The sequence below is a fragment of the Macaca thibetana genome, chromosome 14, assembly GCF_024542745.1.
Source record: "Macaca thibetana thibetana isolate TM-01 chromosome 14, ASM2454274v1, whole genome shotgun sequence".
Lineage (NCBI taxonomy): Eukaryota > Metazoa > Chordata > Mammalia > Primates > Cercopithecidae > Macaca > Macaca thibetana.
In genome coordinates, this window is record NC_065591.1 from 115,809,554 (window position 1) to 115,820,876 (window position 11,323).

The window sequence follows — 11,323 nt, forward strand, 5'->3', positions numbered from 1 at the left end:
AAGGAAACTGAAATATCAACATTAACAGGAGTTTGGGAGAAGCTGAAATCCAATGATTTCAGTGGAGGAAGTAACTACAGATGTGTTAAAAACAGCAAGAGAACTAAAATTACGTAAGTGGAGCCTGAAGAGGTGACTAATTGCTAGGATCTAATAATAAAACTTTAACAGAAGAGGAGTTTCTTCTTATGGATAAGAAAAGAAAGTGCTTTTTAAAAATGAATCTACTTCTGATGAAGATGCTGTGAATATTGTTGAAATGGCAAGAAAGGATTTAGAATATTACATAAACTTAGCTAATAAAGAAGTGGCTGGATTTGAGAGGACCAACTCCAATTTTGACAGGAGTTCTACTAGGTATAAAATGTTATCAAATAGCTTCACATGCTACAGAGAATTATTTCATGAAAGGAAGAGTCCATTCATGAGGCAAACTTTATTGTTGTCTTATTTAAAAACTTGCCACTGCCACTACATGCTGCCTACAAGAAACTCACTTCCCCTGCAAAGTCAAACATAGTGGAAAAAGAAGACATAGAAAAAATATTTCACACAAATGGAAAATATAAGCATGCAGGAGTAGCTCTACTTATATCAACAAAATACACTTTAAGTCATAAAAAACATAAAAAAAGACAAAGAAGGCATGGTAAAGCAATCAATTCAGCCAGAGGATATAACAGTTACAAGTACACATGCACTCAACACAGAGCACCCAGATATATAAAGCAAATTTCGATCTAAAGAGATAGACCCCACTAAAATACTAGGTGGGGACTTCACTACCCCACTTTCAGCATTGGACAGATCATCTAGAGAGACAATCAACAAAGAAATATTAGACTTAAACTGAGCTATAGATCAAATAGACCTAACAGACATTTATAGAACATTTTATCCAACAGCTGAAGAATACACATTCTTCTCATCAACACACACACAAAATTCTCCAGAATAGACCATGTGTTGGGCCACACACAAAAAAAACTCAACAAATACTTAAAAATCAAAACTATATTAATTATATTTTCAGAAAACAATGGAATAAAACTTGAAATCAGTAACAAAAGGAACTCTGGAAACTATACAAGGCATGATAATTAAATACCATGCTCCCAAAAAACCACTGGTTAATGAAAAAATTGATTTCTTAAAACAAATACAAATTGAGTCAAGTTATATCAAAACCTATGAGATACCATGAAAACAGTACTACATCAAAAAAGTAGAATAATTTTTAATGACCTAAGTATGCACCTCAAGGAACTAGAAAACCAAGGAAAAAAACTAAAATTACTAGAAGAAAAGAAATAATACAGACGAAGCAAAACTGAACAAAATAGAGACTGAAAAATAATACAAAAGATCAAATAAATGAAAAGTTTATTTTAAAAAGGAGAAACAATATTGACACACCATTAGCTAGCCTGAGAAAAAAACAGAGAAGACCCAAATAAATAAAATCAGAAATGACCAAAAACATAGTACAACTGATACCACATAAATTCAAAGGATGATTAGAGTCTATTATAAACAACTATATGCAAAAAAACTAGAAAGCCTAAAAGAAATGGATAAATTTTTGAACCCATATAAGCTATAGAGATTATAAAAAGAAGAAATGGAAAACATGAACAGACCAATAATGAGTAATGAGATTGAATAGGTAATAAAAAATCTGTAAACGAGGAAAAGCCCAGAACCAGATAACTTTACTGCTGAATTTTACCAAACACATAAATAAGAGCTAACACCAGTTCTCAAATTTTTCCAGAAAATTCAATAGGAATAAATTTTTCCTGACTCCTTCTATGAATCCAACATTACCTTGACACCAAAATTAGACAAGGACACACACACACACACACACATAGGCCAACATTGGTGATGAACACAGATGCAAAACTCCTCAGCAAAATACTAGAAAACAGAATCCGACAATCCATCAAAAAGATAACACATTATGATCAAATGGAGTTTATCCCAGGAATGCACATTGTCTTCAACATATGCAAATCATAAATGTGATACATCAACAGAATGAAGGACAAAACTCATAATTTTTTCAAGATGCAGAAAAAGCATTTGATAAAAATCAACATTTATTCATGAGAAAAGTTCTCAACAAATTAGATATAAAAGGAACATTCCTCAACATAATAAAGGACATATATTTTAAAACCACAGTTAACATCATACTAAATGGAAAGTAGCTGAAAGTGTTTCCTCTAAGAAATAGAACAAGACAAGGATACTCACTTTCAGCACTGCTATTCAACGTAGTACAGGAAGAGCTAGCCAGAGCAATTAGCCAAGAGAAAAAAAAAGGCATCCAAATTGGAAAAGAGAAAGTCTAATTGTCCCTCTTTGCAGACTACATAATCTTACATATAGAAAAACCTAGACCCCACCAAAAAACTCTTAGAATTGAAAAATGAATTCAGTAAAGTTTCAGGATACAAAATCAACATGCAAAACTCAGTGGTGTTTCTATACACCAATAATGAACTAGATGAAAATAAATCAAGAAAGCAATCCATTTATAATAGCTACAAAAAATAATAAAATACTTAGAAATAAATTTAACCAAACAGGTAAAAATTATTTATAATGAAAACTATAAAACACTGATGGAAGACACTGAAGAGACCACCAAACAATGGAAAGATATCCCATGCTCCTGGATTACAAGAATTAATATTGTTAAAAATAACCATATTACTCAAAGCGATAAACAGAGTCAATGCAAGCCCTATCAAAATACCAATAACTTTCTTCACAGAAATAAAAAAAAAAAATTCTAAAATTCACATGGAATCACAAAAGACCCTAAATAGCCAAAGGAATACTGAGCTAAAACAACCTAACTGGAGGTATCACACGACCTGACTTTAAAATACACTAAAAAGCTATAGGAACCAAAACAGCATGATAATGACATAAAAACAGACACATAGCTCAATGGAACAGAATAGAGTCCCTAGAAATAAATCCACATGTTTACAGCCAACTGACTTTTGGCAAAGATGACAAGAATGTACACATTGTGGAAAGGACACTCTCTTCAATAAATAGTTCTGGGAAAACTGAATATCCATAGGCAAAAGAATGAATCTAGATTCCTATCTCTCATATACAAAACTCAACTCAAAATGGATTAAAGTCTTATATGTAAAACCCCAAATTATAACACTACTGGAAGAAAACATATAGGGAAACCCTGCAAGACATTGGTCTAGGCAAAAATTTTGTAGGTAAGACTTCAAAAGCACAGGTAATAAAACAAAAACCGATAGAACTGTATGACACAAAAACCTTCAGCACAACAAAGAAAACAATCAACAGCATGAAGAGACAACCTATAGAATGGTAGAAAATATTTGCAAACTATTCATCCAGCAAGGAACTCAAACAACTTGACAGTCAAAAAAATATATATATTTTTAAATGAGCAAAGGATCTGAATAGACATTTCTCAAAAGAAGATATAAAAATGGCCAAGTATACAGAAAAGACTAAAAATCACTAATACTCAACAAAATGCAAATAAAAACTACAATGAGCTATCATATCACTCCAGTTAAATTGGCTATATTCAAAAATTAACAAATGCAACCAAGGATGTGGAGAAAAAGGAACTCTTGCATACTGTTGGTAGGAATGTACATTTGTAGAGCCATTATGAAAAACAGTATTGAAGTTTCTCAAAAACTAAAAGTAGAGCTACCATACAATACAGCAATCCCACCACTGGGTATTTATCCAAAGAAATAGAAATCACTATATAAAGAGATACCTGCACTCCCATGTTTATTGCAGCTCTATTTCATAGTAGCCAGCATGTAGGATAAACTTAGATGTCCATTGGTGAATGAATGAATGAGAAAACTTTGGTGCATATAAATAGTGGAAGACTGTTAAGTTATAAAAAAGGAAGGAAATCCTGTCATTCATGACACTATGGGTGATCCTGGAGGAAATTATGTGAGGGGAAAAAAGTCAGGTACAGAAAGATAAATACTGTATTTCTTACTCACATGTAGGAGATAAAAACATGTTGAGCTTATGGAAGTAAAGAGAAGTTGAATTCTGGTTATTAGAGGGTGGGAAGAGTAAACAGAAGTGGAGGATAGGGAGAGATTGGTTAACAGAGACAAACCTAAAGCCAGATGGGAGGAACAAGTTCCAGTGTTATGTAGTATCTTAAGGTGAATATGGTTACCAAAATTTAGTGTATATGGTCAAAAAGCTAGAAAAGAGGAGTTTGAATGTTCACAATATAAATAAATGATAAATGTTCAAGGTTATAGATATGCTAATTACTTGATTTGATCATTACACCCTGTATACACATATGAAGATATCATTCTGTATCCCATAAATATTTGTAATTATTATGTCAATTAAAACATAAGGAAAATATATATAATGCAAGCCAAATTATATAAGTTCATATTTTTTAAGAACTTAAGCAAATTTACAAGAAAAAAACTACCCCATCAAAAAGTGGACAAAGGATATGAACAGACACTTCTCAAAAGAAGACATTTATGTAGCCAACAGACATATGAAAAAAAGCTTATCATCACTGGTCACTAGAGAAATGCAAATCAAAACCGTAATGAGATACCATCTCACACCACTTAGAATGGTGACCATTAAAAAGTCAGGAAACAACAGATGCTGGAGAGGACGTGGAGAAATAGGAATGCTTTTACACTGTTGGTGGGAGAGTAAATTAGTTCAATCATTGTGGAAGACAGTGTGGCAATTCTTCAAGGATCTAGAACTAGAAATACCATCTGACCCAGTGATCCCATTACTGGGTATATACCCAAAGGATTATAAATCATTCTACTATAAAGGCAAATACACACGTATGTTTATTGCAGCACTGTTAACAATAGCAAAGAGTTGGAACCAACCCAAATATCCATCAGTGATAGACTGGATAAAGAAAGTGTGGCACATAGACACCATGGAATACTATTCAGCCATAAAAAATGATGAGTTCAAGTCCTTTGCAGGGATATAGATGATGCTGGAAACCATCATTCTCAGCAAACTAACACAAGAACAGAAAACCAAACACCGCATGTTCTCACTCATAAGTGGGAGTTGGACAATGAAAACACATGGACACAGGGAGGGCAACATCACACACCAGGGCCTGTCATGGGGTGGGGGGCTGGGGGAGGGATAGCATTAGGAGAAATACCTAATGTAGATGACGGGTTGATGGGTGAAGCAAACCACCATGGCATATGAATACCTGTGTAACAAACCTGCAAGTTCTGCACATGCACCCCAGAACTTAAAGTGTAATAAAAAAAGATATAGGTAAAATTAATTTTACTAATATATTTTACTTAATTCAGTTATTATCCTTTCAGCATGCAGTCAATATAAAAATTGTTAATACAATATTTACTTCATAAAAAATTAGAAGTCAGTACAAAAATAGATAGAATTATTTTACTAAGTGCAAGCATGTTCTTAATATCATTCTTAATAAAATAACTCATTTAAATTTTGCCTGAAAAAGTTAAATAGAAATGAAATTTGAAGAAACTGCTAAAGTTTAGGTAACAACTTCTGTACCAGAAATAAGGAATTATCATTCGTTATTCCTTTACAGTTAAGGGAAGGGTTATGGAATATTTTTAGGCTACAATCTTTTTTGTTTAGCAGTTTGTTTCAAATCAAATTTCAACCTTCACTTTATTGAGTGGACTTCTATAGTGTGAAGAAACAACGTGTTCACATTACTCTTGTCTGTCATTCCAAACCCGGTGGTTTTAACTATGTAAACTATATGTCTATATATTCAAGGCTGTAGCATTCATCTATGCTCTATAATCATAACTCTCAGTTATTTAGTCTTAATTTTGTATTTAAATAATTCAGTGCTTACTCCCAGCGTTCTACTTTCTTGAGTTCTTTTGATTCACTTGTTAAGCATTTTCTTCAAGACTAGCTTAGAAGGACTATATTCTCTGAGGTCTTGCCTGCTTCAGGTTTTGTGTATGACTTTCCATGGCAGTATCTTATTGAAATGTAATTTTAGTACATAGTACGCACAAATCCTAAGTATGCAAATTTGGGGGAGGGAGCTTTTCTCAAACTTCTTTTTTGAGGTATAATTGCTATACAGTAAACTATACATATTTAAAATGTACAATATGGCAAATGTTAACTTGTGTTTACACCATGAAATCATCACCGCATCAGGAAAATGCACATACCCATCACCTTCAAAGCCTTCCTTGAATCACAGTACTAAAACTCTACAATCATCTTAAAAAATGAAAAACATTTTCACAAATGTCAGTGTTTATGTATTATTTTTAAAAATTAAACCTAAAAATAAGAGGGAATTCTTAACATGATGAAGGGAATCTGCAAACAAACAAATAAAACTACACCTAACTTCATACTTAAAAGAGTGAATTCTTTACTTATAAGTCTGGTGAAAAGAAAAAAAATTCCACTCTCACTGCTACTATATGATCATGTAGTAGATTAATGGACAGTGCAGTAAGGCAAGAAAATATAATAAATGACAGATACATTGCACAGGAAAAAATAAGATTATTTCTGTTTATAAATGACATGGTGCTCTATGCTATGAACAATTGGAAACTGAAGTTTTTAAAAGGCAGTAATGTTTTTTTTTTTTTTTTTTAATTTATTTATTATTATTATACTTTAAGTTGTAGGGTACATGTGCATAACGTGCAGGTTTGTTACATATGTATACTTGTGCCTTGTTGGTGTGCTGCACCCATCAACTCGTCATTTACATCAGGTATAACTCCCAATGCAATCCCTCCCCCCTCCCCCCTCCCCCCTCCCCATGATAGGCCCCGGTGTGTGATGTTCCCCTTCCTGAGTCCGAGTGATCTCATTGTTCAGTTCCCACCTATGAGTGAGAACATGCGGTGTTTGGTTTTCTGTTCTTGTGATAGTTTGCTAAGAATGATGGTTTCCAGCTGCATCCATGTCCCTACAAAGGACACAAACTCATCCTTTTTGATGGCGGCATAGTATTCCATGGTGTATATGTGCCACATTTTCTTAATCCAATCTGTCACTGATGGACATTTGGGTTGATTCCAAGTCTTTGCTATTGTGAATAGTGCCGCAATAAACATACGTGTGCATGTGTCTTTCTGGCAGCATAATTTATAATCCTTTGGGTATATACCCAGTAATGGGATGGCTGGGTCATATGGTACATCTAGTTCTAGATCCTTGAGGAATCGCCATACTGTTTTCCATAATGGTTGAACTAGTTTACAATCCCACCAACAGTGTAAAAGAGTTCCTATTTCTCCACATCCTCTCCAGCACCTGTTGTTTCCTGACTTATTAATGATTGCCATTCTAACTGGTGTGAGATGGTATCTCATTGTGGTTTTGATTTGCATTTCTCTGATGGCCAGTGATGATGAGCATTTTTTCATGTGTCTGTTGGCTGTATGAATGTCTTCTTTTGAGAAATGTCTGTTCATATCCTTTGCCCACTTTTTGATGGGGTTGTTTGTTTTTTTCTTGAAAATTTGTTTGAGTTCTTTGTAGGTTCTGGATATTAGCCCTTTGTCAGATGAGTAGATTGCAAAAATTTTCTCCCATTCTGTAGGTTGCCTGTTCACTCTGATGGTAGTTTCTTTTGCTGTGCAGAAGCTCTTTAGTTTAATTAGATCCCATTTGTCAATTTTGGCTTTTGCTGCTGTTGCTTTTGGTGTTTTAGACATGAAGTCTTTGCCCATGCCTATGTCCTGAATGGTACTACCTAGGTTTTCCTCTAGGATTTTTATGGTATTAGGTCTAACATTTAAGTCTCTAATCCATCTTGAATTAATTTTCGTATAAGGAGTAAGGAAAGGATCCAGTTTCAGCTTTCTACTTACGGCTAGCCAATTTTCCCAGCACCATTTATTAAATAGGGAATCCTTTCCCCATTTCTTGTTTCTCTCAGGTTTGTCAAAGATCAGATGGCTGTAGATGTGTGGTATTATTTCTGAGGACTCTGTTCTGTTCCATTGGTCTATATCTCTGTTTTGGTACCAGTACCATGCTGTTTTGGTTACTGTAGCCTTGTAGTATAGTTTGAAGTCAGGTAGCGTGATGCCTCCAGCTTTGTTCTTTTGACTTAGGATTGTCTTGGAGATGCGGGCTCTTTTTTGGTTCCATATGAACTTTAAAGCAGTTTTTTCCAATTCTGTGAAGAAACTCGTTGGTAGCTTGATGGGGATGGCATTGAATCTATAAATAACCTTGGGCAGAATGGCCATTTTCACGATATTGATTCTTCCTATCCATGAGCATGGTATGTTCTTCCATTTGTTTGTGTCCTCTTTTATTTCACTGAGCAGTGGTTTGTAGTTCTCCTTGAAGAGGTCCTTTACATCCCTTGTAAGTTGGATTCCTAGGTATTTTATTCTCTTTGAAGCAATTGTGAATGGAAGTTCACTCCTGATTTGGCTCTCTGTTTGTCTGTTACTGGTGTATAAGAATGCTTGTGATTTTTGCACATTAATTTTGTATCCTGAGACTTTGCTGAAGTTGCTTATCAGCTTAAGAAGATTTTGGGCTGAGACAATGGGGTTTTCTAAATATACAATCATGTCATCTGCAAACAGGGACAATTTGACTTCTTCTTTTCCTAACTGAATACCCTTGATTTCTTTCTCTTGCCTGATTGCCCTAGCCAGAACTTCCAACACTATGTTGAATAGGAGTGGTGAGAGAGGGCATCCCTGTCTTGTGCCAGTTTTCAAAGGGAATTTTTCCAGTTTTTGCCCATTCAGTATGATATTGGCTGTGGGTTTGTCATAGATAGCTCTTATTATTTTGAGGTACGTTCCATCAATACCGAATTTATTGAGCGTTTTTAGCATGAAGGGCTGTTGAATTTTGTCAAAAGCCTTTTCTGCATCTATTGAGATAATCATGTGGTTCTTGTCTTTGGTTCTGTTTATATGCTGGATTATGTTTATTGATTTGCGAATGTTGAACCAGCCTTGCATCCCAGGGATGAAGCCCACTTGATCATGGTGGATAAGCTTTTTGATGTATTGCTGAATCCGGTTTGCCAGTATTTTATTGAGGATTTTTGCATCGATGTTCATCAGGGATATTGGTCTAAAATTCTCTTTTTTTGTTGTGTCTCTGCCAGGCTTTGGTATCAGGATGATGTTGGCCTCATAAAATGAGTTAGGGAGGATTCCCTCTTTTTCTATTGATTGGAATAGTTTCAGAAGGAATGGTACCAACTCCTCCTTGTACCTCTGGTAGAATTCAGCTGTGAATCCATCTGGTCCTGGACTTTTTTTGGTTGCTAGGCTATTAATTATTGCCTCAATTTCAGAGCCTGCTATTGGTCTATTCAGGGATTCAACTTCTTCCTGGTTTAGTCTTGGAAGAGTGTAAGTGTCCAGGAAATTATCCATTTCTTCTAGATTTTCCAGTTTATTTGCGTAGAGGTGTTTATAGTATTCTCTGATGGTAGTTTGTATTTCTGTGGGGTCGGTGGTGATATCCCCTTTATCATTTTTAATTGCGTCGATTTGATTCTTCTCTCTTTTCTTCTTTATTAGTCTTGCTAGTGGTCTGTCAATTTTGTTGATCTTTTCAAAAAACCAACTCCTGGATTCATTGATTTTTTGGAGGGTTTTTTGTGTTTCTATCTCCTTCAGTTCTGCTCTGATCTTAGTTATTTCTTGCCTTCTGCTAGCTTTCGAATGTGTTTGCTCTTGCTTCTCTAGTTCTTTTAATTGCGATGTTAGAGTGTCAATTTTAGATCTTTCCTGCTTTCTCTTGTGGGCATTTAGTGCTATAAATTTCCCTCTACACACTGCTTTAAATGTGTCCCAGAGATTCTGGTATGTTGTATCTTTGTTCTCATTGGTTTCAAAGAACATCTTTATTTCTGCCTTCATTTCGTTATGTACCCAGTAGTCATTCAGGAGCAGGTTGTTCAGTTTCCATGTAGTTGAGCGGTTTTGATTGAGTTTCTTAGTCCTGAGTTCTAGTTTGATTGCACTGTGGTCTGAGAGACAGTTTGTTATAATTTCTGTTCTTGTACATTTGCTGAGGAGTGCTTTACTTCCAATTACGTGGTCGATTTTGGAGTAAGTACGATGTGGTGCTGAGAAGAATGTATATTCTGTTGATTTGGGGTGGAGAGTTCTGTAGATGTCTATTAGGTCTGCTTGCTGCAGAGATGAGTTCAATTCCTGGATATCCTTGTTAACTTTCTGTCTCGTTGATCTGTCTAATGTTGACAGTGGGGTGTTGAAGTCTCCCATTATTATTGTATGGGAGTCTAAGTCTCTTTGTAAGTCTCTAAGGACTTGCTTGATGAATCTGGGTGCTCCTGTATTGGGTGCATATATATTTAGGATAGTTAGCTCTTCCTGTTGAATTGATCCCTTTACCATTATGTAATGGCCTTCTTTGTCTCTTTTGATCTTTGATGGTTTAAAGTCTGTTTTATCAGAGACTAGTATTGCAACCCCCGCTTTTTTTTGTTCTCCATTTGCTTGGTAAATCTTCCTCCATCCCTTTATTTTGAGCCTATGTATGTCTCTGCGTGTGAGATGGGTCTCCTGAATACAGCAGACTGATGGGTCTTGACTCTTTATCCAGTTTGCCAGTCTGTGTCTTTTAATTGGAGCATTTAGTCCATTTACATTTAAGGTTAAGATTGTTATGTGTGAACTTGATCCTGCCATTATGATATTAACTGGTTATTTTGCTCGTTAGTTGATGCAGTTTCTTCCTAGCCTCGATGGTCTTTACATTTTGGCATGTTTTTGCAATGGCTGGTACCGGTTGTTCCTTTCCATGTTTAGTGCTTCCTTCAGGATCTCTTGTAAGGCAGGCCTAGTGGTGACAAAATCTCTAAGCATTTGCTTATCTGTAAAGGATTTTATTTCTCCTTCACTTATGAAACTTAGTTTGGCTGGATATGAAATTCTGGGTTTAAAATTCTTTTCTTTAAGAATGTTGAATATTGGCCCCCACTCTCTTCTGGCTTGTAGAGTTTCTGCCGAGAGATCTGCTGTTAGTCTGATGGGCTTCCCTTTGTGGGTAACCCGACCTTTCTCTCTGGCTGCCCTTAAGATTTTTTCCTTCATTTCAACTTTGGTGAATCTGGCAATTATGTGTCTTGGAGTTGCTCTTCTCGAGGAGTATCTTTGTGGCGTTCTCTGTATTTCCTGGATTTGAATGTTGGCCTGCCCTACTAGGTTGGGGAAGTTCTCCTGGATGATATCCTGAAGAGTGTTTTCCAACTTGATTCCATTTTCCCCCTCAC